Source organism: Falco rusticolus, chromosome 1, assembly GCF_015220075.1.
Source record: "Falco rusticolus isolate bFalRus1 chromosome 1, bFalRus1.pri, whole genome shotgun sequence".
NCBI classification, from domain to species: domain Eukaryota; kingdom Metazoa; phylum Chordata; class Aves; order Falconiformes; family Falconidae; genus Falco; species Falco rusticolus.
In genome coordinates, this window is record NC_051187.1 from 53989264 (window position 1) to 54017019 (window position 27756).

A 27756-nucleotide genomic window follows, 5' to 3' on the forward strand; every position below is an offset into this window, starting at 1 on the left:
ATTACGAGTGTTTTGTATGCAATTCAGAGTGAATGCTAACTGAATCATCTTCCCATTTTTATGGGCATGGACCTCTTTAGCTCCTGTATTGGTTATGTACCATTTCTGAGGTCAGACATGTAGATTTCAAATAGCAGCTATATTATATTGGTGTGCTGGAGCAGTGATTATTTTTTTAAGTATGAATTAATACTTATTTATTAAGTAATTCCAGTGCTTATTTTTTAAGTATTGTTTTTCTTACTCATTCTAGGCTTTTCTGTCTTTCTGAGAATAAAATGAAGAAAAATCTTTACATTTTAACCCAGCCAATACAGGTAACAGGTGGCCAAGTGCCAGCTGAAATATTTGTCCTCTAGATCACAAATAAAAATAAGTAGAATAAGAAGAGTGAAAAGCATTCTCAAATAAGGTGCCTTTTAGAAGCTGGAAGCTTGCATGCAGTGTCATGGCTAAAGCAGGAAAAAAGATGCCTGCCTTGTCTGTAGTGAAATGTATCACCATTTTGCATCCTTAATATTAGCTTAGCTTGGAAAAATTCTTCTTCGAGAATCCCTTAAAACTAAGATAGTGAAATCATACATTTGAAGGCTGTTTGTAAGTGGAAATTATTATTTCAAGCTGGAGAGACTGTGCTGTGATTATTGGGGACATTCTCTTGTAGGGTGTACCTACCTGAGATCAATTCCTGATCTCTGCAGTGTGGTGTTGAGAAAAAAAGTGTAAAAAAGATTAGGAAAATGGTTTCCTGAGATTCTAGAAAACAGGAAGATCATATTAAAGTGTCCCTACCATGTTTTTGCCTGTTGCTGAGCATGGCAAAATAGAGAAGGGCATTACGCTTCCTTTGTGGGAGCTGGAGGGAAGGAGCTGTCATTCTTTACTACCAACCATCCTGTTTAAATTCCTCCAGAAAAAGATCACGGAAATGTAACTGCTTACATACATTCTCACCTTCTAATCATTTCCTCATCCATCTTTTAACCGTGTAATGGGACACAGTCAAGCAGGTATGAATGACTTGAGATGGGTCATGGGAACAGGCTCCCCAGGGAAGTCGTCACAGCACCAAGCCTGTTGGAGCTCAAGGAGCATCTGGACGATGCTCTTAGTCATATGGATTGGTTTTAGGTAGTCCTGTGAGTAGCTGGGAGTTGGTCTCTATGATTCTTACGGGTCCCTTCCAACTTGAAATGTTATATGATTCTGTGACTCGTTAGCAAAGCATTTGATAGGAGAAATTGGGAAGGTCAAACAACTGGGTGGCATGCTTATCTGAAATCTTTGCCTTTTCTGTCCAGGAACTTGTTGTTGTTGTTTTGTGGTTTTTTTAGTTTCTATCCGTACATGAGCATTAAGTTGGCATTTTCTGTCTGCTTTCCACTGCTGTCTCAGGTGGGAATGCAGTGGAAATCTGAGTTGAGTTGCATGTGACTGTGGATGGTACTACCGTTCCTCTCCTCCACAGACATCCCATGAGGAGGTGCCGATGGTGCTCTGTGGGAGTGAAGGGCTGAGCTAGGTTTAGTGGAAAATGATCACCCTTTGGATAGAAGCTGAAGTCATCATAGTTTACTAGCAATCACTTTTTAGCTCCTAAGTCATTCTTATGTAAATATACAACTTTTGCTCTGGAGGGAAAGTTTACTTTAATCTAGGCTTCAGAGTAGAGTTTAAATTAGTCTTAAAGTATAAATAGTACTTTTGTTTTAAATCTTGAAATTGCTGTGCCTGATCCTTATTACTTTGAACTCAGAGGTTTATGCTCCTTACTGGGTGGGATCCTCACTGTGGGGAAGCTTGTAGGGGCGACCTTTCACTATAGCCCTGGGTGGCTGCCAGGCAAGTCACCCTGTGAAGCCTCGGTTTGCCGATGGCCAGGCTTGCTTGGTCACAAAGTAATGTTGCAAGAGCCATGCATCTCCCTTTTCCTAAGTAGGAGCCAAGGGGAAGAGAGAGAGGCAGAGCTGTGTGAATGTTTGGAAGAGGCCAGGAGCGTTTGCTGATGAAGGTTTACTAACTTGAGAAAGTTTTTCCGGTTGGTGAAAGTTGCTGTGTTAAATGTGTGCTGTTAAAATAATTTGGTGATGAAATACTGATATAGAGTGGATAGAAAATTTGGTTGTGAAACCAAATCTTTTCTACCTGTAGCTGTATGTAAACACCAGACAAACCTCTAGGATGTATAAACACAATTTAACTTAGTAGAGTGGAATCCCCAATATTCGGGGATTTTTTAAAGAAGTTCAGCAGCAAAGAAGGAAGCTTTCAGAATCCCTCCAGTGAATTCTAGGGAGTGAAGGCAGTAATCTTTCTGACTTTTAATCTCAGTTGGAATATATGTTACGTGTGCATGAGAGCTCCCAAGATGTCAATGTTTAGGTATTTGGGGGAAGATGTACTCACCATTAGCAGCTGGTTTCTGTTAATTAGAAGCAAACCCAAATGGTCACAGCTCACTTCAGTAGTTTGTTCTATACACGAATGTTCACAAAACTAGTATGAAGAAAATACATGGAGATTTTCTTTTATCCTGGAAAAATGGAAAATGTAATGTACACCATGCATTAACCATTTTATTACAAACTAGTTGCATATTTCAAATGTGTAGTGTCTGTTTAGTGATTATTAACTAGGTATTTCCTTTAATAATAAACATTATTTTTTCTTTTCAAATAATGGATTATAACAACTGTAGAATAAAAAACTTGTTGTAGGAACAAGGACAGCTACTTGAATCAGGCCATTATCAGCAAGTCAGTTGTATTTATGCCCTTGCAAAATGTCTAGCTGTTCCAGTATTGTGAAGGAAATGATAAATATTTGGCCACTGTTTGGGACAGGAATGAAATTGAGCCATTCTGCAACTCTTGAATTGGTGTTGATATGTGTAAAACTACTTCAGATAAGATAAGCAGTGACATTTATGGTTGGACTTGATGATTTTAAAGGTCTTTTCCAACCTAAATGATTTTATGATTTATGGTTGTAAAGATTTTAGGAAATCTGAATGAATGAATAATTTCTGCTTCACATTCTAGTGTGGTAATGGAGTAGTTAATTCAAGCGCAAAGAAGCAAAAGCTCTGATCCTCCTGTTTCTCCTAGCCTCTGTGCTCTCGTGCATTTTGTTAACTCATGGAATTGCTTTTCCTTACAATACAAGCCTGCAGTGTGTTCATTCTCCAGCAGCCTTCATCATCAACATCCTACTGTAGCTATTGCTCCATTTTCTTTTTCTCTTTTGCCTCTAGCCTCTATGAGTAATTTTCCAGCCTTGTTTTCAGTTCTTTGGAACTGACTGAAACTGCTCTTGCTAAGGACTTCAGTAAAGCTTTTATGGCTATACTGCAGAATAAATGAGTCTTGATCTCTCTGCTACTTACAAGACTGTTGATCTCACCCTAAGACTTAAAACATCTATTGCCATACAAATCCCATCCTACTCCCATGGAAGTGCTTGTGTTCATGTGTTCATGATCTTTAGTTTATAAGATATGTGAATTATTAGGGCATGCAGAATTATTTTTTTTTAGTAATGTGTATTATATTATCTCATTCTTCCAGGGCCTCTATTAAGATGTAAAGGAAACCTGTATGGTTGAAGTTTGCTCAATAGGTTGCAATATTGCCATTTTATCTTGGGAGCTGACCTAATAAATAAAAGTGTTATTTTCCTTATAAAATACTATTGTTGAATATTTCACTGTCAACAGGCTGCAGTTCATAGGAGCATTTACCATATAACTCGTTGAAATAATGTAAGTATATAACCAGCTATATGCCTTCAGTGGGCTTTTTTCCAGATATAATGATACTTTTACCTGAGTATCATACCAGAATTGGAAGGTCTGTATTATTTTGCAATGATTTAAGCCCTCTTTCAGAATATCACTAATCATTTAAAATTGTTCTTTGCCCACAGGGTGGAGTTAATTTCTTTTGTTCTTGGGAGCTGAATAGGAGAAAGGGACATTTCAGCTTTTCTTGATAAAGGTAAGACAGCAACGGTTGATAAAGATAAGACACTGTTCATTATTATGAGCTCATAGAAAGTTTGTCAATGGAGGGTTTGTTTATTTTGGGTTGTATTTTTCAAGTTCTGTTCTTTGTAGTGAGTTCAGTATGTGATAACATAACTTGTATTAGAATGGAATGTGTAATTCTACCACAGGTATCAGTAAAGACTCTGAAGATAAGCAAGTACCTGTAGGTCATCATGACAAAGTGGATAGCAATTTGTTCTACTGCTGCAACTTGTGACATTTTCCATATGCTGTTGAACTGGCCTGCCCAAGTTCACTCCATCATGCTTGCACACACTCAGCGAGAGCTCTTAGAAACAGTAGAATTTTACCCATGCCACTTCTCAAAGAAAATGTATAGGCCTGCCTGGTGCTGTCTTACTGCTCTGTATTGTCGCATGAGAGCACAGAGGTTTGATGTGAGGAGAGAAGGGTCTTAAGACCTATTTTAATTGACATACACTTTCAAAATGAAGCACTAAATGTATGTCCTACTTCTGCTTGTCAGCAGTAGGAGACAGAGAAGGAGATAAGGCTCTGGAAGTCTTCTCAGAGGCATGTTTTCCCCAATGACTCTTGCTTCATGTTGTGCTAAAAGTCTGATGTTTTATGTATTTATATATTTATATTTTTTTAAAAAAATGTAAATTTATAAATTTTATAGATTGTTAAATTCAAATCTGCAAGAAACATTTAAAGATATAGAGTGCAACTTAGTGTTGAACTCTTAACTGCGTTTTTTGATGCAGAAATCAATGTAGCACTGTCTTTCCTTATTTCCATTTGGCAAATTTGGAAAGTGTTTGTAGGTAGGTTTGGTGTGACAACTGCAAAGAGTAGGGTTGGTCTGGTTCAAGAGTTAGTACATGAGCAGCAGACGGACCATCTGTGTGTCCTCTGTGCAGTGCAGGTAGGGAGCGCAAGCCTGTTTCAATTTCTGTTGAAAGGAGCTGAAATTCATACAAGGTCGTTTGTCATTTCTCATCTGACAGAGGCTGCAGTCTCTAATTGAGGGTGGTAATGTGTTTTAAATAGCACAAGCTGATCACTACCTGTTGTGGGACTGTATCTCCAGATCCTGTTTTGACTTCTTCAGCATTGTGTTTAACTGGATGGTAGTACGAAGGCTCCAGTTGTAGGCTAATGTTTCCATTATCAAGAACAGCAAGGCATGTCTGCTTCTCAAAAGTTAAATGGTTTGTCAAAGAGAAAAAGACTCAAAAATGTAACAAACCTGAAATCAGAAGATTCACCAAAAGTCAGATTTGTGTGTTTGTGCAGATGTAGCTGATTTTGAGGGGTTTTTTGGAAGCATTATACAATTTTTTGAGCACTATGTGTGGATGCAGTTTTTATCAATTTACAGATGCTTACTGTACTATATAGCCTGTTATTCTGGGCAATGAGAAAGAGCTATAATACCCTTCATACCCTTATGGTTGTATGGGTAGGTAGACAAGAGTTACATTGACTTCTTGCTTGGAAAAACATGCAATTAAAATATTTCTGGTACAGAAATGCTCTTTAAAATTCTTTGGTTTCTGAATTTAGGCTTTAGCTTTGAGCTCTTATCCACTGACAAATATAAAAAATGCCTTGAGTTTGGTTAAATCCTTCTTATGTACCATGGTCGTCCTGTCCTTCCTTGCCTTGCGACTTATAAGACCATTGCCTATTGTTTCAGATTTCACATTTTTTTATTTTTTAATTTACTCAGCATGTATAATCTCAAAGATTAAATTGCTGTTGGATGAATTCTCAATCAATCATGAAAGGAGAGGGAAACTTTCCTGCTGAAGTGGTACGTCTTTTGGAGGAGTTGTGGACCCTTAGTGAAGGAATGTGTTCCAGTGTTTGATTGCTAAGGATACAGGGGGGGAAATTGCTATGCTAATATACATGAAAATGTATTAATAATAATTTACAGATGAATTAATATGGCCTGACTGTAATCTCGTTCTGGCAAAACCCATGTTGAAGGAAATGAGAATTTACTGGGTTACGATCTAATTGAATCTGATTATTTTTCTTTCTTTCCTTCTTTTTCCCCCTTGTTCCCTGCACTGGAGAACTCATTTAAAGTGCTAGCCTTAAATATTTAATAGTACTGTACCTACTGTGTTAATTTCTTGGTTATAGGCAAATAGTTTTTTCCCTATCCTTGTAAGACTCAGGTGCCTGTATAAAGCACGGTCCTTTGGTGAAACATCATTCTCTTGCATTTTCTGAATATTGACCAGAAATTATTCCTCCTTTAGAGATTGCTCCAGACTTTATGTGCATTCACTAAGCCTTGCTCAGCGATATAAGTACTAGGCTAGGTCTGACTTTCTGTACTTCTTTCTCTGTTTAGAAAAACATAGTATGTCTGAAGTCTCTGGGATGTGTGGTTCCCCATGGTTGCACAGACAGAGCATCAGCACTTCCCTTGCTCTGTGTTACTTTGTGGGAGTGGAGGAGCTGAGAGTTCATACTTAAGTTTATCGGTACCCAGCAGGGTTTAAGAAATGCGCTTAATAACAGAAATTCCCAATCGTAATCAGTGGCAGATTCAGTTTCTGGCTGTGTTTCTGGCTGTGCTGAATTGGTTGGTGGTGTGTAGCTGTGGGAGGATCATGAGCGATACAGGCAGGATCAGTTAACGGTATCACTGAAATAAAATTACACTTTGTGAGCTCCAGTGCTTCCCCGTATCATAAATATTTCCTCAGCTTAAACACTCTTGCAATGGCTGCAGGCTTCATGAAGAAAACTGTTAACTGTTCCCTGCCTCCTACTGTAGTCTACTCCAAAAAGACTGTCTTTTTAAGTTTAATTTAGCCTTATTTTAAACATTATATGCTTCTGTATTATACGCTGAAAGTTGAAGTCTGTAAATTGTATGTAGGATGAATGAGTGTAGGGCGAGTGCTTTGAAAAGGGAGGATGCCAGCGGGCTGCTTGTTCAGCTCCACTTTCTTCTGCAAGTGATCTGAGTTAACTTCACAGGCTGGGAGAGCTCGGGTCCTTGGGAGGGGAAGGCCAGAAACTGTCCTTCAGTTTTCCTATGTCTTCCCAGTTACGAAAAACAGTATAATTTTTTTTTTCATCACAACATAGTTCAAGGCCAAACCCAACAGTCCTTCTCCCCGTGTGTGTGTGTGTTCTTTCTTCCTTGACCCTTTTTAAAAATCAAGAACCCCTTGGAGCAGCAGCACTCTTCATACTTGTCTGGTTTGCAACAGAACACGTGCATGTTCTGCTCAGCCTTCTCCCTAACAGAGAGCTCTGTCTGAAAGCAAATGTCGTCCCCAATAATAATATTTACCTCAAAGGAGCCTGACCTGCTTTGTGATGTTTTTGGAAACAAAATGCAGGAATAAGTGATGTATCACAAATGAAGAAAGGAACATAGGGTTGCTGTTTTCCTTAAATATGAACAGAGCTTTAATGCTGCTGAAATGTTTGGTTTGCTGGGGGAGGTTAACTTTCCAGAAAGTTGGACATTGTCTTGATTTGTTTATTTTGGATATTTCTGCTAATCGATTGTAATCTAATTACCAAAATATAAAGCCAGGCCTCTGAAACAGACAGTAACTGTGGTTGGAAAGATTTATTGTGAGACTTCCATTGAAGGGGAAGAGTGGTGTTTCCATTGCTACTACTGTATGTAGCTGGCAGCAGAGTCACTGAGTTGAAGTGTGGGATGCTTTGTGACTGGCAACTGTCCTTCACTAACTGTGAAGTTTCAGTTTCTCAATGCATGACTTGGTTATGCAGTATAACATGTAACTAATATCAACTGAGCAAGGCTGATTTGTGTAGAAAATTATGCAAGGGTATACTTGTTACCTTTCCTGTTTCATACTCTAACAGAATAGCCCATTTGAGATTACTGGTAAGCAAATTTCAGCTTGGAAAGATGACTGCTATAAAATATAAATGCTGGAGAATGTGTCTGGCTGAAATGCAACTCTTTCTCACGTTGTGGCTGATTTTCTTTTGTGCCTGAAAGGTGATTAGCACAGAAGAGGGAGGTTGGGGGAGGAGTGGATGTTGCTGAATGGAGTGGAACAGGTTACTTATTCTTTAGAATAGCCAGAAGGTAAACTCAAGTGCACTTGAAAAACGAGGCTGGTAAAACACCCCATGTGTAGTTCAGGCTTTTAAATACAATGTTTACTGTTGACTTTATATTGGGTTAGAGAATGAATCAACTCCCGAGAATGCACTGGAAAAATATGCTGTAGAGGATGTTAAAAAGTGGCAGTGTAGGCTGTGCTCCTTTGCACACTGCACAGTCACTTAAATGCATGTGTCTGTGTTCTGTATACATGTAGAATATATATGTATGTTTTACATACACACAGACATATATAAATATTCTGTATATAGAATATACATATATTCATAGATATGCACACACATATATGTCTGTATATATATGTGTATGCGTAACAAGTACATAGATTCTCAAACTGGGGGATGCTGGAAGTATCCTGGAAGGCAGAAGATGGCCCAGGAAGACTGAATCCAGGGTTTTCCCTTCCTATCCATCCACAAATACTCTCTTTACCACCAGTACCCATATGAAGAAAGTAATGTTTAATTTGACCGAGTGAGGAGGAGGTGACAGGAGTCAGTGAGGGGGCACAAGATGCTTGTAGACAATTGGGTGGTGTAATCCCCTTCTGATAGGTGAGGTGCAGGATTTGGGAAGTCAGACTGGAATGGGCCAACCTAACTTTGAGAGAAATTGGTACTTAAAGTGCCTCCCCACCCCACCCCCCACCCCCCAGCCCAGTAAAGGAAGAAAATGGAGAAAAGGGCTTGATGGTATGATTTGTTGCTAGACCTGGCAGGGCTAAAACTTTAGGGTAGGTTTGGAATGAGATTCTTTTGAGATATATATTTATATGGCAGGGGTGGAAGAAGCAGGAGAAGTGGTGCAACAAAACCCCACCAAAAACCTGTTTAAAAAAACTAAGATAGAGGAAGGAGAATTTACAGTGCTTGAGAAATGTGAAACAAGTCTGGAACCAAAGACTATGCATGGAGAAGCTGCTTACTAAAGTATTAGCTTTGATGTGATTAAAAGAAAAAAAAAGAAAAAAAATAGTTCAGGTATTTAAGAAAAGATCAAAATAAGGTAAAAAAAGCAGTGGTGGTAAGGGCAGGGTAATTTAACCTTTGCAGCCTTGAGGGATCAAAAGCAGGATGAAAATACAGAAACTAAACCCACCTTATCTTGGTACAGAAGGTATGATTTGCATCTCCCCTGGCCTTGGATAAAACACAAGCTGTAGGATGCCTAAAAGAAGTTTTTCTAGCCACTGGGAATGGAAACAAACCTATGTCATCATATGAAATTAATAATTTTCATTACAAATGCATATCTTGTGGATCCATGGAGTTGCAAATCCACTGCTGAAAAGATGTTGGGTGGCAAGGGCAGAGCAAAACTGGAAGACGCTGAGTAAGATTTTGAACTGCCAGATTGCCTATTGCTGACTGAGACTATTTTAACTGAATTCTGGCATATCAGTATTAAAATACGGACTATGTCAACCAGTGTTGTCTACTAGAATAGCAGAAAACACTTTGGAAATAAGTTGATCCCTGCAGTTCCCTGGAAATTATTATCTGCAGTCATGACTACCTAATGCAAAAAAAAAAAAAAAAAGCACCCCCCCACCCCCCCCAAAAACCCCCAACAAACCAAAAAACAAAAACCCAAAAAAACCCCACCCAAACAAACAAAAAAACCCAAACAAAATGATGCTCTAGGGTAGTATGATAGAAGTATTGATACTGTGATAATTTCTCTTCCTGGAAAACCATAATTTAGATCACCAAAATCAGTGGGACTGAAGGATGCTGTTAAAGTAAGTCGCGAGTTACACTCCTGAATAGTGCTAGCTGGACCTTAAATACATTCCCAGTTAATGTAGCTGGAACCAGAGCACATCCCTCCATCATATCTGGGACAGTCAGATATTCAGTGGCCAAAAATTCTATATGTGTTATGGCTGAACAACATACTGAAACTCTGCGTGAAGGTACCACGTTTTGATAATCACAGCTCTGTGTCTGGAATTGATTTTTTTGTGTAATCTATTGCACAATATATTGGCATGTTGAATGAACAAGAATGTCTCTGGAGACCTACAAATGGGAATACTTATTTGGAGAACTAGAAGACAAAACCAAAGGACTAAGCCTGCTGTGGAGATCAGACTGTTGCACTGAGCAAACCGAAGCCCGTCTGCATGATCTAAACCATGTTTGACGTGCCAGGCTTTGGTTTCACCAGGAGACTCACTATGCTATTCGGTTATGTTTTTAAAACCCACAAGCGTAAATTAAATGAGCTAATTTTACAATTATTCCCAACAGACACACAAGTAATTTAGTCTCAAACATGTTTATTTTATAAAGACACAATCATTCAAAAAAGAAGTGCTGAGAAACCACAAGTGGTTTGAGCAATAGAGGCTTAGAGCTTTTGCAAACACGCACATGTTTAAAATGTGGTAGCGTTTGTTTAAAAGCCTTTGAGTGTTCTGTCACTTTCTTTGCGGCTTTATGACTGTCCCTGAGAGTGATACTAAGGAACTGGAGGATAGGAGGATTATTTTGGTGGCATTAGTCATGAATTTAGTTTAAATTCCAGGAAAAAACTCATTTGTTCAGATTTGAGGAATGAAGGACAAAATCTTGCTTGTTTAAGCTGCTGCGGGAAGAGAGACTGATCCTGCAACTGTATAGAGAAAGGGAATTTTTATTTTTTAATCCTGAGACTTGATGGACTGAAGAGAGATGATCTCTTTGTGTGATTTTTCTTCTTGTCTCAATAGGTGACAGGACACAAATATGCTGTTTGGAAAGAGTACTGTATACAACAACTATGTTAAAATCAAGATTGTAATACCAGCCCGTATGTAAGTCCAGACAAAGGTGGTTAGAAATGGTGAGGTTCTCAGTAGCTGATGAGGGAGTTCACACATGGCATGACTCTCACCAGTTCTCTGATATTTATTTGGCGTGACCTGAGAGGAAATAAATATTTGGCAATGACAGAAGTTAGTTCGCCGCAGCTTTCGGGTCTTATACGCTGCATGATATAATGTTACAATTTTTTGAAAAATAGTGGGAGTAATAATAATATAATTTACAGGTGGTAAACAGCTCTCAAAACCATTGTGCTTTCTGTCAGCAGTGAGCTTTATTGGCTAGTTAGTTTTTGCTTCTTTTACTGGGACAGATTAAGCAAACAACTTCAGCGTAGCTGTAATGTGCTGTCAAAGGTGAGTTGTAGCCTACTTTGCTTCTTTAAGGTGTTGTTTAAATAAATCTGTGTTTGCCTGTCTGTAAGCAGTGCTTTGTTTTCTGTTTTTGAGACAAGCATCGGCTTTGAGGGGGGAGTAAAAAGGAGGCTCGTGGTGGTTTTTCCTGTGGTGTATATACAGGTTGTTCTGTTTATAATATCTCTACTTACATTTATTTTATGTAGTGCAAATATAAAGCTTTTTGTAAACTTTATGTAAGGTTTTTAAATATAGTACCAACCAGACTTTTTACATTTCCTGTGTAAGGATCAAATAACTAACCCTTAATCAGGCAATGTATCATGTTTTAGGTTCAAGTGTCTCGCTTCTAGAATAAGTTATTTAGCTGCATCTGAAGCCAAAGACTGCTAGAGTTAATCTACAAATCTCTATTTTTGGATTTTCAATAGGTCTACAAAAATCAAGCGCCAATTTTTCAATAAGGTAATAGGATTTAGAGCTATAACTTCATACAAGCTTTTAAAATTTCAAGCCCTGCTCAAAGTGGCATAGTATGGTTAGGATGTCAAGATGATGTGAATTACAAAAAACTGTAGCAAATGGTTCTTTTACATACCAAACCTTTCTAGCAATTTCCATACAATTTCTAGTATAAAGTGGATGTGAGTATTTTGTGAATGGATCAAGTGTTTCCTAGGTTAGAACATATATTTTCGTCTTTCAGTCTGGAGAACTTACACTAATATAAAGAGTTTGTAGGCTTTATGAAATACCTTAAAATGTATTTGGAACCTTTCACTGAATTCCAGATAACTTTTTTAATATCCTATGGTCACTGGTTTTGTAAAATATACCAGATTCACAGCTTCAGTGAAAAATTAGATATTTATCTGGAGTGAAGAAAACAGCCCTTATGAGAACAGATTATAGTGGCTTGAGGGAAGGAATTATTATGAGTATTCAAGTCAGACTTCTGCATGAACTTACTTTGTACTGATCTTCTGCAATGTTTTAATACTGGTTGTCAGGTTTCCAGCACAGACTGAAACTGTAATTCCAAGCCTTTCTCTTTCATCAAATATACAAGTCATTGCTCTCATTGCTCTCTGCTCTAATAGGTATGCCTTCATATTTACATTTCCCATCAGAAAATGTGTGTTTTAAAGTGTTGAGTGCAGGTTTCAAGATTGCCTCCGAAGCTGGAGAACTTTGTGCAGCAAGGGGTTGCGTGTAGTACGTCCTCATCCACATCTCACCAAGGTCAGCAGAGAGGCACCCATTGATGGCAGTGGGTGGTTGAGCACCATTGGTAGTGTTCCCCTCTAATGAGTTACTGTATGGGGTTTTTCTGTTAGCTTACATGGTTGTATGCTAGAAACATATTTTTTCAGTTTCAGTTATTAAAAAATTCTGCCTGTCAGTTTTTGCATGTGTGAATGACACATAGCTCTTTGGTGAAGTTTTTAATGTAGATGCACTGTTTCACCACTTTCATCTAACAAAGAATATTTATGTTAATCAGACATCAAAATCTTCATACGTTCTCATCTTCAAATAAGTATTTTATTTTAAAGAGTTATCAAAGTTGAGTACTTGTATACTTGCTTTCTGTAAGTTTTAATGCTGAAATATTCTATTCATGTATTTAATTTTCTATACCTTATTTGCAGCATGAGTTTTCCTATTTCAGCTTCCTTTTTTATACTTCTAAGACACCCTGCAGTTTTTGAGGTTAGATGTTGGGCTTCCCTAATGGGAATATTGGTTTCAATAACTGGGAATGAATGTTCAAAATAGTCTTTGTAGCTTTTTGTTGTGAAAAAACACAACAAAAAATCTGCAATAGGTAATTCTTACTTTTTTTTTTTACTTTAATGGCTTTCCAACTGAACCTAACTAGTAATGTTTGTTATAAATATCATTCCCAGGAAGAAGAAACTAAATGCAATTAAGATTGCAAAGGTGCGACAGCAGAAATTGTAGTTTATTTTGTCAAAGCTTGAAAGAAACTGGTTTTATTCTCAAGGTTTCTGCTGTGATGGAAGTTTTCTCAAAATGAAGTATACATATCTAAAACATCAACACACAGAGGAAACCTACGAATACTGTTATTCCGCATATATCTCTAGTGTTTATGGGCATATGAAGGATTACACTAAACACTAGTTATACAAAGGATAAGGCAGGGTTTTAGCAAATGTGGTACTATGTGGAGCGAGCCTCAGGGTGGAAAGTAGACATTCCTTTTTGTTTCATATAGCTGTGAAGTGTGGGAATTTTGCTTCCCTTTATGCCTGCCCATCCTTCTGTGCTTTTAAAATGTTCTCAAAAATGTAAATATAGTTAGTGAGCCTTTGCATGTAAAGACCACCTAGAAAACATGTTTTATAAGGGTCACAATATTGACTGTGAGAGAATAAATTTGTTGATGGCTGAAAGCAAAATAAATAAGTAAATAAAATCAGCCAGGTAGTCCTTTGAGAACTTATAACTCTGGGAATGTAAATATATATGTATGTATGCACACACACTGTGGGAATTTTTGACAGATTTAAAAAACCCCTAAACAATCAGAGGTTGCAGATGTGGAAATTTAGGAAGTTGTTTGCATAACACCATGAATTATGAAATTACATTTGGATTTTAAATGCTTATATGCTGCAAATAAAGTTTCAAGGAAAACCATGTGAAATCCATAAAGTTTATTTTAAAGGCTTTTTTTACCCAATTGCATTTAACAATATTTATAGATACTACATTAATCTAAAGTTCAGCATTGCAAAGTAAATTCTCTGTAAATCTTCTCCATCTGAATGTATATACTCAAAGAACTTTCTACTTGCTTTTCCTCCATTAGCCTATGTGTAGTTAAAAGCTACAATTAAAATGTCATCTGAGATAGGTGAGCAATGAATTTGTTTGAGACTGATGTGAGTCTGATCTGAGTCCAAAAGATTAAAAAAAAAAAAAAAGTAAAAAGGATCCTACAGTACTTCAAACATGGTGCATGCTCCTGTTCAGCTGCCAAAATTACCCTTGAAGACCTAATTTAAACTGATAGAGATTTACAGTGCTTGTGTGCCCAGTCGACGAAGGGAAATTAAAATGTAATTGCAAACACTCATCAAAAGCTCCAGATTTCGTTCGCTTGGGTTGAAAAGCAGAGTTTATTATGAAGTGACATGGTAAAGTTGGCAGGATTTTGTCAAGTCTAAGCTGGAGCTGAAGCACCTACAGGTAGGAGTTTAAAGAGCCAGCCCATACCCCACTGAAGTAAATTGGATCATCAGATCTAAGACTTCAAGATTTGCCAAAAGGTTTTGATAGTGTGTGATAAGATATTTTTTTTTTATTATCTTCAGTAATTATTAGAAACATTACTTTATTCATTTACATGTGTTTAAATAAGAATAAATTAATATTGCAGCTGAAAATCCCATTGTAATGTATTTTGGAAGTCACTGAATTAATCCCAGATACTGGGGCCAGAGCCCTGGGTGTTTTGAAGAGTGGAGCAGAGCGGTGTCCCTGGGAGGCTGTGGTCACCAGTGTTTGTCACTGCATCTGCCTGCTGCAGTGTGGCCAAGCCACGTGAATTTGAACAGGTCCGATGTGAGAATGCACTGGCGTTTTTGTCAGCCTGGCAGGAGCACACAATGAGGTATTTATAGCTGCCTCTACCAGCTGCAGGAAGAAGGATGATACCTGATCTGGCATAAAATCTACCAAGATAAAATTACTTTCAAAAAAAGTGTTAAATTTTCTTTGTATCAGCAGAATGGCTAAGTACAAGTTCAGCTTTTTGTGGGCATGAGCTTTCACTGCTTTTTTAGGTACTGAGTACCCAGAAACTTAAGATACTGTATCAGTGAACCACAGTTTACAATTATTGCTACATACATAATATTATTATATCAATAATTTAATATTATTAAACAATAATTTAATATTATTAAATATTTGAGCTGTACTGAAGTGAATTGGCAGCTATCTGAAAGCTAGTAGTTGTCATGGTGTAATTTGAGATTTTTGTTCCTCTTGCTGCAAAGAGGATTTTCCGAGACAGGCTGCTTTCTCCCTTCCCCCAACTTCTTCTCCCATACAAAACTTGTGCTTTTCCTTCCCATGATGTAACCATTTTTCATAAACAGGAGTCATGGAGTAAGATAGGATGATATGCTTTTTCAGATGGGAATTTGTCAGGCATGATCCTTCTCTGTTTTGTCAGCGTAACTGGTGCTATGGTGAACCTGACTCTGAAACCCATGGTGAATGACAGAAACGTCATGAAATTTGTTCTCGGAGAGGGAGTACTGGTCTTGTTGGAGTAAATGTGGAATTGCACCATCAGAGCAGACGATGGTGTGGTAGTATTTCACATAAGGAAATCTTACCAACAGAGCATTAAAAGTTGTGTCCTGTGTTTTAATTGCATTTAGATACTTGTTAATATTTTCAAAGTTTGGTCAACTTGTGGGCTTTTAGTAGGCATGGGGTTGGTAAAAGTTTATTGATGAGGAATGCGGGATGATGAAAATAAACAGTACTAAGAGAAGAAGTTATCACCTGGGAAATGTGGTGGAAAAGGTAATTTAAGGAGGAAAAAAAGAGAAAACTGATGAGAGAAGAAAATAATCGTCATATTTCAATTGCAACTGCTGTTCTTCCATATGTAAAATCAAATTACAGTCCAGGATAAAGTGAATAGAAAAGCCTATGAAGATTTCAGTAAGTGATCCCTGCAACATGAGATATGGGAGGTGAAAAGTTCTGGCGAACGCCAATTGGTTTTATCTGGGTTAGAGAAGAAGAAGCACTTTCAGTTCTCAATTTTATAACACGCTATCCACTATGTTTACGTTGAGAAATACACTGAAGGTAAGCTCTCAAGAGTTGACATCTACATGCAGCTGCAGCAGTGTCAAGAATTTCAGAGTACTGTCGTGTTTTGCTTCTGAACTTGCAGTTCTGATTCAGGGAACAGTCATCATTTATATCTACAAATTTGGAAGCACCAAATAATCACTGGTGACAGTTTTCATCAAAGGAAAGAAATACAGGACGAGTGTGTGGATTTAAAACAATTTATAGAATGTATTTGTCTGCGTCCGACAAATTTCACTCAAGCAGTAATTACCCATGAAGGGTTTTGCACAACTGGTTTTTACAGTTTTACTGCCTGTTGTCCGTGGCCAGGAGTTGGATTACCGGAGAGGTTTTTGAAGGCTTTATTGACAGTACAGCCACAAGTAGGCAATATCAGTGTGCAGGCAGGAGAATTTGATGGATAAGATAAAACCTATACAAACTAACAAGCATTTCCCTTGGCTGTATGAAAGAGGATGATGGCTGTAAGGTCATGTTGAAGTCCTGAATTGTTTAGGAAAGCTTATGTCGTCCAGCTGGGAAACATCACACAGACAGTTCAGAATACACCAAAGTTTTGGTTTAACAGAAACACAAAAAGTCAACTTAGGTAATTTTATCTGCTCTGTTCCCTTGGGCCAGTGCTTTGGAAAAGAGAGTAAGATCTGACATTAGTCATTGTTGTCTCTTGTGAGCTATTAATTGATTAAGCTTTTTTTATGTCTGTATGTATTTTTGTAGGTAGTGCTTAGATTAAAGTTAAGTGTACGTATTTGTAAAAACAGATTGGACTTTCAGGGAACATCAAGCTTTTTGCCTCAGTAGGGCTGTTACCATTCATACTCATGTAAAACATATACACTTCACTGTCTGTGAAGGGTATGGTAAATTTGGAAGCAAGACTAATGGTCAGTGTTAAGAGCAAGCTGCAGAAATTCCAATCGCAGATCTTCTCACTTTTATTAACAAAGGAACAGCCTGTGTGTGCTGGGTATTTTTAGTAACCTGGTGGAACGTTGTATACCCACCTTTGTACTTGCAGAGGGTTTCCGAGGATGCTGAAGGATGATGCCCTGGGGCTACATGTACACAGTTGTGGAGTGGTTGGGAGAGAGCTGTGTAAGAGCTCCTGCAAGATCTTTCAAGGTAGCGTGTAAATTTAGCATTGTTGTTTTATTAAATAACCTTTCAGCTTTTCCAGCTCTTGATCCCATTACCACGGTGCTTTGTGTGAAGGTAAACAGGAACCTTGGAAACATGATGTGATGCTGCGTATTCATGTTCTCCAAAACTCATGAATGAAACTGTCCTCACTGTAGGAAACTGAGCTGGGGTACATGGACAGGCACTGCCTGAGCAGAAGGTGAACTCAGCTTTTTGAAAGGAGATTAGGCACAAGCTACGTGGCTTTAAAAGTCTCAGGCAAGTTTGACTTATCTTTAGGTGAAGCAAATACATTCTGTGGCTGCTACAGTTTGATGAGGAATATTGTCTGACTTCACTGTCCCATAGGCAGTTGTTCTACTATTTTTAGAGTCTTGGATGCAGTAAAAAATGGATTAAGAAGAAAAAGAAACAAGCAGCATGGAAATCTCACTGTAGATTCTGGTGTTCAGTAGCTCCAGGCAAGCAAAAGGATGACATAAAATTAGGATGCATATTTAGGTTAGTGTTTTGTCAAGGTAAAGGGTAGGTTAACAAGGCAAAGATAGTAATTAGATAAACTCCTGATTTAATTTCTCTTTAAATTTAGCTAGTAAAGTGTAGGTGAAGTTAGCTGTGACATGATTTTATGCTTTATCATGTTGAAAGGGGACATTGTAATTTGGATGCAGGCTTTGGTGTGAACAGTGTTCTGGCATAGGGAAGGTTCTCTGGGAAGGATGGATCCTGGAAGGAGGGACTCCAGGAGAAATCAGACCTGCAGAAAACCTTGCCTGTTTATACAACATGACCTTTTGCATGCTGCCTCTTGGTTCTTGACTGTGCTCTTGTGCTACAGCTCTTCTTTGGAGCTTAGCTTATACACTCTAAATGTCATTTTGTAGATGTTTTACCTAACAAGGAGGGACAGTGGAGGTGTTGCAGCTTACCAGTGTCAAAGTTATCTCTGTGGCAGTTCCTTAAGCGAAAGGACAAAAGTTCCTCGGAAAGAAGATGAAACTTTGGGAATGTGTGCCTGGAGCCAAGAGGAGGATTGAAGCTCCTGCAGAGGTGCTCTGGTACTACTGGAAGGTGCTGTACATGTAACCTGAGTGTAATGGTTGGGGTTCCCTTCTATGCAAGAAGAATAATACTGAATTACTGGAGGTTTTTCACCTCTTCTTAGTTAAAAGCAAAGATCATCCTGAGGCCTGTTTGCAACATTGCCACTAAGCGTGGTAATCCTCTTTACCTAGAGCTCTGCTGTCTTCTGAATGGGTTTTTGGACACCAAAAATGTCTTATCCAGTGTTGCCAGCAAGTGTGACACACAACGCAGTGTGAAGAGAAACCCAGTCTGCGTACTATGGAGATAACAGTTTCCCCACACATACTGCCCATGGCTTGCCTGCTTGCATGGTGCCTCTCCCAGCTCCCTCTTTGTCATTTTAGCTGCCTGAGAGCTGGAAATATGTATGTTTTTTCTGTTTGCATTGTCCATGAACAGATGGCATGACGGCCAGTGGTTGCTGTTGGTTTTGGTGCTCCCAGGTGCCTCCCAGAGAGCTTTCCCAGCCTACAGCTAGCCTTGTGCTCTGCTGTGAGGGTGGTGCTCCCAAGCTGAAGAAACCTGAGAAGGAGAGACAGCCTTGCTGCAAGTAACAGATGGTTACTGTTTTAAATACAGGCAAAAAAATATTATGGATTCCTACCTAACATGCGGTGCTGGGAAAGAAGGCATGGTTTTCTTAGGGGGGGTTGTCTGAAGGGAAAAGAGGTGGAAGGAGGGAGGTGAGGGATGAAAAAGAGAAAACTTGATTGGAGCTTTTTCATATCCCACTTAATCACAGTCATATGTCAGGCTGCTTGAGAGGAGGAGGGAGGGGATGGCTTGTTGAAATCTGTAGCGTGCTGGAATTCTGCGAGTGAGTTGTGTGGTGAGCCCTGTGGCTTGCTGTTGCCCCGATGAATAGAGCCTTTCCAGAGCTGCCAAGCCCGAAGCAAATGTGGTCAGGGATTTATTACAAAATGTACCAAACCTTGGCATGGGGCTAATTGTGTATAACAAGGAGCGTGCTGGAAATTCAGACCTGAAGGGTGACAAATGCAGAAAGTATTCTGTATCTGATGCTGGTGAAAGAGGTTTTGTGTAAGGGAATGTCTGTATGTCTGTGCTTTTTGCTAATGAACTCCCAAACAGAGTGGCATGTTTCTTGTTATTAGCTTGGTTAAGATAGATGTAGATTTCTAGTTTTAGTTATTTATTTCACAGCCAACAAAGAAAGAGTAATTGCTATATGGTTGTAATAGCTACAGTTCTCAAAGCAAGTATGTGGGTGCTGTCTTCAAAGTATCTGATGTGTGCATCCAAAAAGGGTAGAATAGAAAGTTATGAGTCTGTATATTAATGAAATAATGAAGTTGAGAGTTTGAAACTTGAATATGAAGGTTCCAGACAGCAAAATTGAACAGTTGGTCTCGGGGAGAATATTCTGTTCAGTACCCTCAGTGGCCGAGTGACAAATTGGTATGGCAAGACTGGTGTTTCTTCAAGTTTTAAAGTTTACTACAGCTACTGGATCCACATCTTGAATGCCTAATGTCCATTATCATATATGGACAGCATAGACCTGTACCACAGTGAGATTTAATCCAATGGAAAGCTTCTTGCTTCCTTTTAGTGCTGCTTTCTGCTCTTCACAATATTCATAGCTGCGTTTTTAAATTTTATGTTGATCTTTAATGTCAGATGTAGTAAAGCTTTGTTGGTGGCCATGCCGAGACAGAGAGTACTGTTAATGTCTTTGAAAGGCATCGAACTGTCCAGATGAGTACTGTTAAAAACCACAAATACTTCAAGGAAGGGTGCAAAAAGAAAAACTGGAAAGAAAACCACAACCAACCAAAAATAAAACATGAGATGGATATAGAACTTAATTGACTTAGATCCTAAATGACATAGAAGATAGGTAATAGCAAAATGTGCTGTGAGAAATAAAACCTAATGCTACAAGATTTTACACTAATATTCTTTCTTGTTATATTGGCAGCATCAACTTTTTCCTTTTTTGTTTCTTTTTGGATGAGAACAGTTTTTGAGTTTATATTTTGTCCAGAAAACAAACATAAAGCTATAGTAAGAGATTTCTGTTGGTCTTCTCCATAGGACATCTGCTCCTTGACATTTCAAAAACTCTTCGTCATCTAAATCATAGGGTCTGAACAACATACTAGCTCACTTAATCCTTTTTCTGGTGGTGCAAGATTTGCTGTACAGTGGAGTATTAGAGAGGGACAGACATTCAACGTAGAAGCTTCCTGCCTTCATCTCAGTTTACTTGTGCTTAATGTCTTGCATTAGTCTTGTACTGTTGTTGACTTGTGGAACCGCTCTGAACATTATAAGTCCATGGCAGGTAAGTCCTGTCAGTTTTATCTTAAGTCCTTTATATCCACAGTAGCTCTTTGTTGTATTACATTCCTGCCAGTGGCATGGGAGAAGCAGTAGTAAGAACCCAGCAAAATCAGTGTTCTTAAGTCTCTACATCCTCCAAAGGTGTCAAGGCCCTTTGTTTCATAAAGGTAGTGAAAGAGCTTTCCACTTGGAGCCAAATTCTTCAATGTCAGCATTAGCAGAGGTTGCATTGTCCTGGTCAGTAAGGGGAAATCAAGTGCTTGGTGAAAGCTGGCTTGAACCATGCAACAAATATTTACTTTTGGTCTTGATGCTGCTTCAGTCTGTGTATTCTTTCAGTGCCTGTCCTCTCTGATGCACAAAAGGAGCAGGTCCTGCCTGCCAGAAAATAAGTGATTACCCCTTTACCATCAGAATCTCTTGATCCACCCTAACTATGCAATTAAAATGATCCAGTTGTACTGTAGAAAATGGGATTTTTTTTTGATAGTTTCTTATTGCTACAGACTTTAAATCATTTTACACATTTAAATCAAATTACACATGCATTTAAAGAGGAATTCCCCTCATGAGGACTGAGCTGTGATATTTAAAAATGACAATCTTAACAGAGAACCAAGTCATCTGATATAAATTCCTCCCATCGTGAATGTGATACCTTCCTAATTGCAGAACGCCAAAAACGTATATGCAGAATGATGGGAAAAGAAGAAACTGAAACCAAAGGAGCATCTGCATTGCAAAGTAACAATTGGAAACAGTTTTGATTTTTCATGTAGTTTTGTTTAGCTTTTGTATATCCGTTATGGAAGAGCATACACAGAATCCAGAAACTCACAATTTAAAAGGCGAATTTTTTCTAACATGCATGATACAGCTGGTATTTTCAGTCATGAAGAAGTTTGCTCATCAAAAGATATTTGTCAGTTTGTCTATCTTTTTAAATTCTGCTTTTTGTAAGATCAAGCAAAGTTTAACTGAAAAACCCCTACCCTACTTTTTCAAAAGCCATCTTTAATAAAAAAATGATTATAATAGAAACTGGTCATGCAATTTTAACAATTCTCTGCCTTCGTTTGCAAGCAACCCAGGTTGGGGAGGATGTTTAGTGAACTAGAAACACCTGAGGGTATTTAGGCTTTGGTAATACTTGCACATCTGGTAGCGCAGCAGCATCATCTTTACAAGTTCCACAGTCAAAGATTCCTAATCCTTGGGACAAATTGTGTCAATATAGCAATTTATCATTCTGGATCATAGCATGTTAAACAAAGAAAAGAGTAGTTTCTATATTCCTCCAAGTACTGCAGATTCTCCTGTGAAATACTGTAAGGACTAGAAGCACTGATAATACCTCCTGCTGTGGTTTCCTGTCATGTTGGTAGCCAGGAAAGGAGAGATTTACAAATGAAGCAAAAGAAAGCACAAGAAAACAAAATAAGCACACTGCACACATTCACTCTTGATGCAACAAAAGCTTTTAAATGGAGTATGCAGTCTAAGGCAGTTGGTTCAACGAATGCATCAGCCCATAGTAACTTACTGTGTAAATACTAATACAGGCCTGATACAGTGTGTAGAGTAAAAAGTTGTCCCCGTGTACAGATATTTTTTTTTTTAGTATGCAATGGTTATAATACCTGCCAAAGCTTTTTATTATTTAAAAAAATAAATGCAGTAGTTATAAATCTAAGAAAGTTACAGGGTCCCTCCCAAGAACTAGTCTTTGTGGCTTTATCAGCATTACAAAGATCCTATTTTCACTCAGATAAGCTGTTCTTGAACCATTTCCTAAATCTATGAAGTCCAAATAAGACTTGATTTCTTTGGCATAGGTCATATACATGTTCTATTTTACCTTCATTTTCCACGATAAATATTCAGTTTTTTTGTAGAGTGCTAGAAATGTAGTTTTGATATCAAAATGGCAATGCAAGTTTTGTAAGGATGTTGTCAGTTAGGTTTGAATGCAGAGTTGTATCCAAAAGACACTGAGTGAAATAAAAAGGACCACAGAGTCACAGAGGGAATCTCTCCAAGATTTCTGGAGAGCTCCATCTTCCAGGGTAGAAATTGTTTATGGCTGCTGACTATCATCCTTTCATCTATGCAAGTTACAGTAGTTTTTCTATCAGTTACAACCTCTGTCCAGACCATTAATAGCCTGATAATCCTTCTTTTGAAGCTAGCAGGAAATCTGTGCTCAATTCCAGCAGAGCCAAAGTATGCTCTAAGCAAGGGATGGTGCTGAAGGAAGAAAACCAAATGCAACAATAAATCGTCTTCCTTTGCACAGGCATAATGGTTGCACATCCAACCGTAAGTTTTTCTGATCTCTAAAGTGTTCCTTCTTGCTACCTTTCTAGCAGTGGTTCAGAATAGACATGTGGGGATGCTAAATCTTGCAGTCATTCACCTGCTTTCCCTAGATTAACAAATGAAATGGGATATCTGGTGGGAAATGAACTGACATCTTTGAATGATTTTTTTAAATTAACTGGTAGCCAAGTTCATCCTTCTGTTCTCCTTTTCCCAGCGTAAAACTTTAAGAAGGATTCATAAAAGCTGCAATTTTCACTCTTGAGGACATTCTCCAGTTTTGGAGGCTTCCACTGAAGAGATGTTTTTCCTCCTCAGTTCATGGTCCTAAAAAGCGCGTAAAAAATAAAAGCAGCACACAAGTAATGTCGTGAACTGGTGGCTGTAGTAAAGGTGGAATAGGTGTGTGAAGTAGATGGCTGTTGGGTTTATGCATGAGGCAAAATTAAGGGATGTTTTATGTCCTGTCACTAGTCATGTTTCCTTGTTAAGGAGCACTGAAGGTTGAAACTTTTATATCTTTTTCTGGCATGTAACATTTTCTGCAAGTTCATAGATAAGTGATAGTTTGCATCAAAACCAGATATACTGACTGCCTCTGGCCCACAATTTTTACAGAGGATATGTTAGAAAGAAAGTGTAGGTGGCTCAGCAGGGCAGTTTTGTCTGCAAGAATTCTATATTTTTGGAAATGTTGCCTGTTATTGCTTCATAGCTTAAGAATCTTAAACATGGATTTCAGATGATAAGTTAACAACTTTTAACATAAGCGACACAAGATTATTCCTTGGCACTGTATTAATGGAGTAGAAGCATAAAAATAAACCTCCTGTGAAGCCCTAGAAAGGTGATTTCTGTTACAAATACCTCCTAAAAAGCATGTTTTAATGCAAGATCAAATTACCAGTGTCATATGTGTAAATATTTAATATATTCAGGAGTAGGTGTACGTGGGATCGTGGTTAGAGTGGGCACGTAGTTCTGGGCTTAGACAGTGGTCGGGAATTGTGTAGGTTCATAATGGCTACCTGTATAATGTGGTGCTCACCATAGATTTTATACCTGTGCTTTAGGATTGCAGGCTTCCAGCGAGTTTGACATGAGCTGCTCAGGGATGAGAGGCAGTCAGCTTGGTAAATGTTGCTGGAGAAAATTAAATGAAAATAGCCTTGCAGACTTCATCTTACTCAAATATGTCAAGGGTTAAATTTTTTTTTAACCCTTTTAAAATTTTTTAAAAAGGTTTAAAAAATAAGCAAAGAACCCCAAAACCACAATCCTAAACCCGATGTGTATGCTGTGCCAGAACATGAGGGATGTGCTTTTGTTTTCTGAAGTTTGGGATGCAAAGTCCGGTATTTATCTTCGTGAGTTTAAATTCCTGTCAAGTGCATTCTCCTAATGATTTCTGCCACTGTAATAATGCATGAAATAGACTGAACCAAACTACAAAAGTCAGGGCATGTGGAACGTGACATCGGCCTGTGCCTCTCCTAGACGGGAAGGTGCAGTGCAGTTGTCACCTGAGGAGACAAGGGCCAGATGCAGTGACCTTAAGACACGTGGTGAAATTTTCCTGGGCTTCTGTGGAGCAGACAAGCAGTCCTTAAAACATCAGAAGTGAGTAGCTTGCTATTCAGCATGCTGTCATGGTTACTCATAAATTTAAGGTACATCTTTGTGAGTGTTACTTGAAACAGCTTCCTCGCTCTTATGTGGTGTGCGCTGAGTGATGAGCAGAAGCCACGGCAGAGCTGGTGAGCTGGCTTGAATCTTTTTCTGCTGATTAAATCTGCACTTCAGCTATCCTGGCTGGGCCGGCAGAATTGTGGCAGGCCATGTGAAAAGAGGGATTGCTTTGCTTTTTTCTTATTATTTATCATTTGTGCTGATGCACTGCCTGGACCTGCTGCCCAAGGAGCTTACTGCACTGTTTAGGAACTTTACAGTACAAAGTGAGACTGTGGTCCCTGCCCTGAAAAACTGGTAGGAAACATACTTCTTTGCTCTGTCTGCAGGGCTGCGAGCGATGTGCAAGTATGTTAGTAACAGCAGACTGCCAGGTTGTACTTCCCTCTGTTCTGTGAGGAAAAGCTGAGTGAAGTTCAGTGACCCATATTAGAGTCAGTCGGATAAATAGCGGCTAATTCACTACAAACATTACTTCAGCTAAAAACGGGTTTGTTGGCCAGTTTTACCTTGAGTGCCAAGTGATGATGCTGTAACAAAAACTGCCATGCCAGTAGAATTGGGATTAGATGCAATTAACCATTTCTGCACTCCTTCTGCAGCAAGGATAAATAGTCACGGCTGGAAGCGTGCACCACCGGCAATTTGCAGCCAGATGTTTAACCATCGCTGCTGTGGAGAATGGCAGGTTGTTACCACGGGGGCTGACTGGAGGGGGGCAGGGGGGGCGGGAAGGAGGCTGGGGGTTAGAAATAACCTGCTGGTGGGGATCTTTAAAGCCTTTATGTAAACACGGCTGGAATGAAAACAAGGTGGGGAATTTTTTTTTTCTTTGGAGACCTGTACGGCATCCAAGCACAACATTGCAGGCTGAGCTGCACACTCCCTTTCAGAAAGGCTCCACAGAGCAGGAGATCGGGCCCATGAGTCCGATTCAGTGCTGGCTTTGTGCACGGCACCGACCTTCCACGGCAGTTGTATTTTTGCACTGCAGCCATAAAAGGTGGAAAAAAACAGAAGGAAAAAAAGGATAGTGATCATAGGGGGGGGAAAATAGCTGGTATAATAGCAGTGAACTGGAACGACAATATTTATCTTTAATTTGAATGATAGGGCCTTGGGTGTAATAGAAAATAATAATAAAAAAATACACTTGAGGTCTTCTGTGCTTTTGGGTTTTTTAAAAAAGTCTCTTAAAATAGAACCTTCCTCGCTCCTTAATCTGAAAAGAAGTTTAAACCAATATTAATAGCCTGTCTTTGTTTTAGTAAGACTCATACTTTAGTCATCTTCACATCGAGCAGAAGTTTGACTGCATACTTATGTCTTGCTAGAAAATTTTATAGTGGCATGTCATTTTGACAAATTTAAAGTTCTTTGACCTATGCAGTTCTTACATGAAGTATAAATACACTTTTTTGTTTGAGAAAACGGGGCCAACAAATGTGCTTTGGATTTCGAACAGAAGCGGTGAGGATTAGGCTGTGGGGCTTGGAGGATGTTCATTTCATCTTCATGGGTCAGCACCTCCATTGATTTTTGCCAGATGTAGGAGGCTTGATGCAGAAGTGCCATATGGTGCCAGCACACACCCTTGTTTCCAGGAAGCTTGAAGGAGAAGGGTAGAAGCCCCTGCACTTTGCTGTACAAGATGTGAATTCCTAGCACAGTGCAGGATCAGGCTGTGCAAGCCTTTTACCAGTTGTTGTGCCATGCTGTTTAAGGGCCATGGCAATCCTAGCCAGAGATTGTCTCTCTCTCACCTATTCTGCTTTGACTTGGGGAACGTTGCTGGTGGCCCTGGTACACACCTTTGTATGATGTTCATGTTCAAGCATCTTACACTGAGATCCTACCGTTGTTTTAGATGGAGGTAACTCCTTATCCAAGTGCTCCACTAATGTGGAAAGGCTCAGTGCAGGTTAAAGTTCTACATGCAAGGATCACCTTACAGATCAGTCCTCATTTCAAATACTGTTTAATTGTCTTTATTTTTTTTCTCACGCTCTTCCCCCCCCCCCCCCCCCCCCTTTTTTTTTTTTATTGGCTGGGCTGGAGGTAGGTAGAGGAAAAAGCAGAGGTTTCAGCAGCCTGAGAATCTGAGTCCTTTCACAGATAACATGGTGGGGGGATGGATGCCACTCACTGCTTTGCACCACAGAGAGAGGAAGTTCACATATGCTTAACTGTGGTGGGCTTTGGCCAGTTTGTTCATTAGCTTTACAACCCGAGGGGCACACAGCACATTACATCCGCTGCTCAGCCCAGGAGGCACTGAAAGACTTGCCCCCACTGGGGAGCTGGGAACAAAAGCAGCCTTCAAAGTAAACAAATGTGTTTTTAAAGGGGGGAAAAAAAAATCAAAAGGGTGAGGGGCCTTTGGCTTAAATGCTGTATTTTCATACAGTGAGGGGAGATAGGGAGTGAGGACCACAGCGGGCTCCGTTCAGGAGGAGCTGCTGAAAGGCACACCTTAACAGAGAGCCTGAACTGTGTGGAGTTAGGGTGTCCTGCAGAAAAGGTTTCCACTTGCAGAGACTAGAGCCCTTGTGTCTGTCTCTGTGTATATAGCTGAATTATTAGTGCAGCTTCCCAGAGCATCCATTGTAATACCTGTTCTAATGTTGCAACAAATGTAATAAGCTTCAGTATGTTTTGCAGAAGGTTAAACATGTTAGTGAAGAAAAAGCAAACCCTTTCTTCTGTTTTTCCCTGCCAGCAAATATAAGCAAATAGTAATGACAGTCAATTAGAAACAAACTGTGTTCCACTTTGTATGCAAATGCTAAATGGAGAATATCACACACAATTGTCACCTGCTAACCATGTATACAAAGAACTTGGAAACAAGATGTGAAATGCAGCCTGTGTTTCAAAATGCATGGGTTCACAGAATATCACTGGTGACATATTATACTCTTGAACAACTTTACTGAGATTTGAGGAACATTGACTAGTTGTTAATATGAAGAGTGTCATTTTCAGTTACTACATTCTTTTCTAAGCGGGTACTAATGTATTGGGTTTGCTCAC

The 27756-nt window shown here is 39.0% G+C and overlaps 1 protein-coding gene across 1 annotated transcript in view; it reads left to right on the plus strand.

Annotated features, from left to right (window-relative positions):
- The window catches only part of BMPR1B (bone morphogenetic protein receptor type 1B), a 258561-nt gene that overhangs the window by 48510 nt on the left and 182295 nt on the right, over positions 1-27756 (plus strand). Inside the window, exon 2 of the mRNA XM_037379673.1 lies at positions 3925-3995. The gene's annotated coding sequence lies outside the window, so the exon portion shown is untranslated. The remainder of the gene's footprint in view (positions 1-3924; positions 3996-27756) is intronic.